Raw genomic sequence first — 7,465 nt, 5'->3', positions numbered from 1 at the left:
TTCAAGATTGAAGTTTGGTTATCCAGATCAGTCTAATTAATATATTTTCCAAACAAATAGTGCAGACTCTGTAAGTATGTACATATGCATCTATGTGTGTAAGATGAACTTATTCTGATACTGATACCGAAGAGTGACTTCTCGCAACCTCTCATATCAAAATTTAGAGTATATTTCTGTCATATGGTGTACATAGGTCTTATAATGTGTCCTCTTGTGTAGTTCTGAAACATACGTTACCGAAAGTAGATTAAGGTAGTTACTAGACTTTAATGGTTGAAACACAGTTCCATACCGAGGTAATTTATATCATACAGTTGAAATACAGAAATTTTTGAACAAACTAGTTGTTTTTTTTGTATTTGTTAATTAGTTTTGAAAGTAGAATATTGAATTTTAGTAAGAACTTAGAACTGACAATAATGATACCACAACCATGACATGAACAAGAAGTCTTATCTAAGATTTCATTAAGGAAATGTAATATGAATTCGTAGTTCAGTAATTCCATCCCACAGTATAAGTGGTATTTGAAAATCACCATGATCAAAAAAACAGAACTATTTTAAAAAGCATGTTTTACCAAAAGTGTCATTTGTTTCACTACATGTACCCATGTTGTACTGTATATGTATGATGCTCTATAAGTTCAAAATATGCCTTGTTTATTTACATCAGAATTTACATCAGCAACTTTGAATACATAATGCATATAAACCGATAATTTCAGTAATGAATACAACCTTACCTTCCATAAATATCAAAAGAATGCATTAAAAATATAAAATCCTCTGTCTTGAAACCATCTAAGTTCATCGAAACCCCAAAACTATCCTAGCTTTAATGTTACTTAATGGTCTGTGTAATCTTGGTAACGTATGTTTCATAATATATGATTCATTTCATCTTTGTAATGCTGTAAAAACTGACTGAGGAGGTGCTTTGCAATGCCAGTAAGCACAATTTATGTATTAGCCTGGAATTATAACATACGACATACAAAATTGAATAGGTGACCTTTAAAACCTAGGTAGGAGAGGAGGTCTAGTGGATAAGGTGCCGGCTGCTCAATCCAGGGGTTGTAGGTTCTTCGAGTCCCACTGGGGTCACGACCATGACCTCTCATAAGGCACCAGTATTGACTTTTCCAGGAAGCGGACTCAAGAGTGGTTTCAAACAGCTTAAACTTTTCATTACAATTGGACTAAAACAAATTAGTATAAACTAAAACCTAGGTAACGTATATTTGATTCTTAGATATCCTCACTTTCTATATTTATTTTGAACGAAAGTCAAAAATATTCAGACTGCGTACATATTGTAACCAAGTCTACGGTTAATTTTCAATATCAGTGTTTCCTGCAGACTCTTAAAGGGGCATGGTGCTTCCCTTGAAAAGGGGCACTTTTAACGCGCGGTTTGGCATTAAAAGGGCGTTCGTCCAAGAACGCTTGTCGGCGTCATTTTACATACTATTTTCTCATTGAATTTGAGAATCTTTCATATCTCAGATATGGGTTAGATATTTTGTTGTATTCTTTATAATGCATACCATGGCATGTTGTGAAAGTGCTTTCCTTTCTTTTGTTTAAATATGACACTGATGATTCATACTTTCAAACATTCTTATTCTGTTACCCTCATGAAGTGTTAGCCTGCATTTTCAGAGACAGATTTCAGGTGATAATTAATAAGCAACAAGTTTTATTGAACAACTATCAGTGCGCAACTTTATTTTGTCAATCGTATCATTTCACCACTGATTTACGTTAAGAGAATAGGCAGTTCGTCAAATCTACATGTAATCAATGACTTTGTACCTATATTGCTGATTAAACCCATTGTTCTTCCTTGCCAGTAAGATTTAGACGACAGGTCGAGTCGGAAAGTTATATTTTGCTAGTGTTTTGGGCATGCGAAAACGAAAGTAGAATGCGACGTAAAAAGTACATGCTGTGAAATTTGCTAGATTAGATCGTCTGCCACTATTTTTATCACTCCCCTGTTGCTCGGATGTTTTTGCGATACATACAGTGACTGACTATGAGTCTGGTTTTTTTTTTCGTCTAATCACACATTATTCAGTAATATAAACATAAATGTGAATACCAATGGTTCAATGCGAGTAATAACTCAAAATTTCGGCTTGCTTGACGCATGCGGCTGTGCACTTTCATCTTAAATTTCGGCCTTATAAAATCATTTTGGCAAATTATTTACTTAGGGCCTTGCATTTTTAGTATATTCATTTAAATCTAGATCAGTTTTTATAACTTAATCGCTAAGTTATCGGTTATTTTCATACCGATGTACGTTTTCAAATTTTCAAGATGGCGACGACTTCTGCATCGGCGCGTCATGAATGTGCTTCGTAATATTACAAATCAAGACATCGGTCGATTTTAATGAATTTGGTATCATTCTAAAGCTTAAATGTTTATCTTATTATTTTTATAAATGATATCCGTAAAGGAATAAAATAAATCTTGTAGATAAAATCGATATAAAATATTTTGAGTCTGGTCAATTTTCATGGGTTGGTCGGCGATCGGCAAACCTTCATATTTTATTTTTAAAGGCCTAATTAGCGCATCGAAAATGTGCGATAATCAATCTGCATTTTTAATGATTACAACCTTATAAAATAATTACGTTTAATTGGCCGTTTCATCATATCTTCCGTAAAAAGGCTACATGTTGCTTCACCGTCGACGTGCTAAAAACAAACAAATTTTCATCTACTGTTCCCAATTAAACTATCATAAAACAGTAATTGATTGCATAATCCTGTCAGTTCTTAATCAGGGTCATTCACGGTTGATGCACCCACGTGTCGACCTGTTGATCACAGCCGCTAATTGACGGTACAATACACGGAACATGGCCCGCGGACACTGGCTTTCCAGACTGGTTTTGAAAGGGCACTTGTCAAGATAAATATACAAGCTTCATAGAATAAAAGGGCACGTGGCGCAAACGGGCGGTTTGAAGGGCAGCTTGGCGGCACTTCAAACGGGGCATGGCGCTGCGCCATGTTAAAAAGGCCTGCAGGAAACACTAAATATGCTATCTTTTGAAGCAGAAGCCATAAAAAATTGCTATTAAATCTATGCCATCTTTACAGTGATGCTGAAAGAGGCACCTTTGTTTTACTGCAGTTTGTCGACATCCTATAACTGAGAATAGTAACAGGGTTAAGTCCAACAAAATTATAACGGTTTTGTATGCATGTTCAGTAAACATAGTTTATTTCAATTAAAAGCATACAAATGCAATTGTTGGAGTTTTCAATGTTGCTAATTCTTCAGGGTGGAAAATTTGAGTGAAAACTGTTACGTATGTTACATATTAAAGTATCTTTATCAAATAAAGGTCAACATTATACATGTAAGCCTACTTTGACATTTAAAACAGAAGAAAACTATTGGTACCCAAAACCTTTCTGAATAAAACACAAATAGGCTCAATTTATTGAGAAACAGCATGTGATTTATATGTATTACATTTACATGCACGTTGTCTATAACCTAAACTGATAGCAAAATTTTATATTATCTCATGAAAATATATAAAATTGTGAATCTTAGCACAATTACTTGATGATGTCTTATTAAACAAGAGGGCCATGAAGGCCCTGTATCGCTCAACTGACCTACTGACCTAAAGATCATCAAGATAGCTTTATTAAGATATGGTCATAAATGTGGCATCTAAAGTGTTAACTAACTTTTTCTTTGATTTGACCCGCTGACCTAGTTTTTAATCCCACATGACCCAGATTCAAACTTGACCAAAAGATCATCATGATTAACAGTCTGACCAAGTTTCAATAATAATTGTAAAATTGGGCCAGCAGTTTCATACAAAAACAAGAGCTGTCACTAATGGTGACAAATGCCCCCGCAGCGCCTTGACCTTTGACCTGGTGACCTTGACCTATGACCTGGTGACCCCAAAGTCAGTAGGGGTCGTGTACTCAATAAGTACTATCAGCATGTGAAGTTGGAAGGTCCTGGGTGCAGTGGTTCGTGAGTAAAGTGCCTTCATGCCTTCATGCGTAACGTTGTGACTAACGAACGAACGAACAGACGGACAGTTGAAAACTAATATGCCTCCCTTCGGGGGCATAAAAAAAGATTTTTAAAGTTTCCACTATATACATATACTATTAGATAAAAGTGACCACGCCCTCTGGTGACCATGTTGTTTTTTTTTTTGGAATCAAAATAATTTTAACTTAAAGAATCTTGGTAGAGGGTCACACAAGGACCATTTGCTTAAATTATTTTAAAATTGGGCTGACAAAATATTGAAAGGTATGAGAAACTTAACTAATTCCTATGTCAAACAAGAGATCACAGAGTGATCTTGGCGCCCATCAATGTGCCATTTTTGAGTGTTCCAAATTTCAAGACTTACTGACTAGCTCAAGGTCAAATTTCCTTTCCGTACATTTCATTAAGATTTGGCCAAAACTGTGACCTCTTTTGATTTGACCTGGTGACCTAGTCTTTAACCCCGGATGACCCAATATCAAATTTGTCTGAGATTTTATTGAGGGTAACATTCTGACCAAGTTTCATTAAGATTGGGCCGAAATTGTGACCTCTAGAGTGTTAACATGCTTTTCCTTTGATTTGACCTGGTGACATAGTTTTTGACCCCACATGACCCAATATGGAACTCATCCAAGATTTCATTGAGGGTAACATTCTGACCAAGTCTGACGGACGAAGGACACAGGGCAATCACAAAAGCTCACCTTTGAGCACTTCGTGCTCAGGTAAGCTAACAAGAGCTGTCAATGGACAGCACGCTCGACTATTCTCACTGCTTGACAGTATAATATAAGCAATGAGTAAAACTTTAACATTACAATAAGCATATTCTAAGTTGAAAAGGGGCCATAATTCAGTCAAAATGTTTGACAGAGTTGCCTCCTCCTTTTTACAGACTGGGGTTATGATGGTAAACAAGTATGCAAAATATGAAAGCAATATCTCAATGGACTTTAAAAATATTTGGGATGGTACGCAAACTTTAACATTTATTCTAAGTTGAAAAGGGGCCATAATTCAGTCAAAATGCTTGATAGAGTTGCCTCCTCCTTTTTACAGACTGGGGTCATGATGGTAAACAAGTATGCAAAATATGAAAGCAATATCTCAATGGACTTTGAAAATATTTGGGGTGGTACGCAAACTATAACATTTGTGTGACGCTCACGCTAACGCTACTTTAACATTTGTGTGACGCTCACGCTAACGCTAACGCCGATGCCGGGGCGAGTAGGATAGCTCCCCTATTCTTCGAATAGTCGAGCTAAAAACTAGGTGAGATAGTCATGGTAAAGATTCTTCAAGATAAGTACTGAAATATGTTAAAAAATTATACAAATATCTTTGCTGTAGCTTCAAAAGCAAGAAAATAGGTCAGTAGGTTAGGGCTATGAACATTAAAGATGAGTATTGAAATCTTTATCGAAAGTGGTCCAAATTTCTAAGCTGTTATGATCGATATGCAAAGCTGTACATCTCGTCCAAATTTAAAGGCCATATCTTAAACAAAAGGGCCAAGATTGCCCTAGGTCGCTCACCTGAGAAACACACAATAACAGTGTAAACATGTTTGACCTAGTGATTTCAAGCAAACATTCTCACCAGTTTTCATTAAGACTGGACCAAAAGTGTAAACAAGTATATATTTTTTCTTCAATTTGACCTAGTAGTCTAGCTTTTGAGCCAAGATGTTCTACATTCAAAGTTTTTTTCTATACAAGTGTATAGAAGTCTATATAAAATTGGAACCCCCAGGGCGGGGCCTCTTTTCACCCCAGAGACATATTTCAAACAATCTTGGTAAAGGACAACTAGATGATGTCACAAACCTAATGTCAAAGCCCTATGCTTTTGAAAAGAAGTTTTTCAAAGATTTTCCTATACAAGTCGATATAAATCATTTGACCTAGAAAGCATCCTCACAAACATTCTAACCAAGTTTTATAAAAATTTGTCACAACTGTGGCCTTTTAGAGTATTAGCTAGACAATGCACATTGCACAAAACAGAACAAACACTGGTCACAATAGCTCACTTTGAGCACAAGCTAAAATGATCTTAACTTAATTTTATGAAGAACAACCAGATAAAAACATTTAGAGATATTTCTACTTTAGTTAAAGGGGCCAGAAGCAACCCCATTTGAATTAATTTAAGGGAGGAATTTATATAAGCCACAGATCAGGTTTAACAAAAATCTATTTATAAAGAATTTCTTCAGAAGTTGTGTAAAGGTATTTTTAGCTCAAGTTTTCAAACATAGGATCTAAGAAGCCTCATTTTAACAAGAAAAAGAGAAAATAGTGCAATGATGCTAAAGGTTGAGTTTGACGAGTTCATGAGCAGATGACACTTCTTAAAGAAAATTCTATCTTTGTCTCAAGTGGCCCCAAAATCTGGTCAAGTGCATCCGCTGAGTGAATTTAAGAAATGACCTCATAATGATGCTACAGACAGAGTTTCGGGAAAATAAAGGAGAATCTGTCCAGCAGTTCATGAAAAGTTGCTTGAAGATTTTTTTCTATTTCTAGATCTAATGGCTCCTAAAATGTGCCAAGTGACCCAATTTGAACAAATCTTGGACTGGACATTGCAATGATGTTACAAACTACATTTGATTAAGATCCATGAAGTGGTTTATGAAAAATCCTTTAAATGTTTCTTTTATATTTTCAACTTCAGCATTCCTATTATAATGGCAAGGTGCCCTGATTTGAAAAATTTGAAAGAGTACTTTACAAGGATGCTACCGACCAAGTTTGGAGTAATGCTGTCCACCAGGTTCAGAGAAAGAGATACTTATGTAAATTGTGGACAACAGATGATGGATGCCAGACAGTCAACCTATACTGATAGCTCACCATAACCATCCTGAACTTTTAGTTCAGGTGAGCTAAAAACAGATATTGGCTTAAATAAACATGAAAATGACACTTCAACTGGTAAAAATTGAAGATTTCTTCTTTCCAATATCCAAATAGACTGAAAAAGCTACTTGACTGCCTAATTAGTAATGTTAACTTGACATTTTACCTCGCCAAAATCAATGGGGATCATGGGGAATATGCCTGCTAAATTTGAGAGTTATGGGTCATAGGGGTTCTTGATACAGAGTGGAAACCATTTTCTCTGTTGGTGTGATCTTGACCTTTGACAAACTGACTCAAAATCAATTTGTTTTATGCATGAGCAATGTGAATATCATATTGCAAGATGATAGGTCAAAGTATTCGTAAGTTAATGAGCAAAAACTAAACTACTAAAAACCTAAATGCCTGCAAACAGTCAAACAACCTGTGTTATCACATAATGACTCCCTTCAGGTGCATAAAAAGTGATAACGCCCATAGTTCTGACATACCAGAATATTTGAACAAACATGGTACAGGACCAGTCAAGGAACACTG

Source organism: Mercenaria mercenaria, unplaced genomic scaffold (genome assembly GCF_021730395.1).
Source record: "Mercenaria mercenaria strain notata unplaced genomic scaffold, MADL_Memer_1 contig_156, whole genome shotgun sequence".
In the NCBI taxonomy this organism is placed as follows: Eukaryota; Metazoa; Mollusca; class Bivalvia; order Venerida; family Veneridae; genus Mercenaria; species Mercenaria mercenaria.
This window is presented reverse-complemented; position numbering follows the sequence as displayed.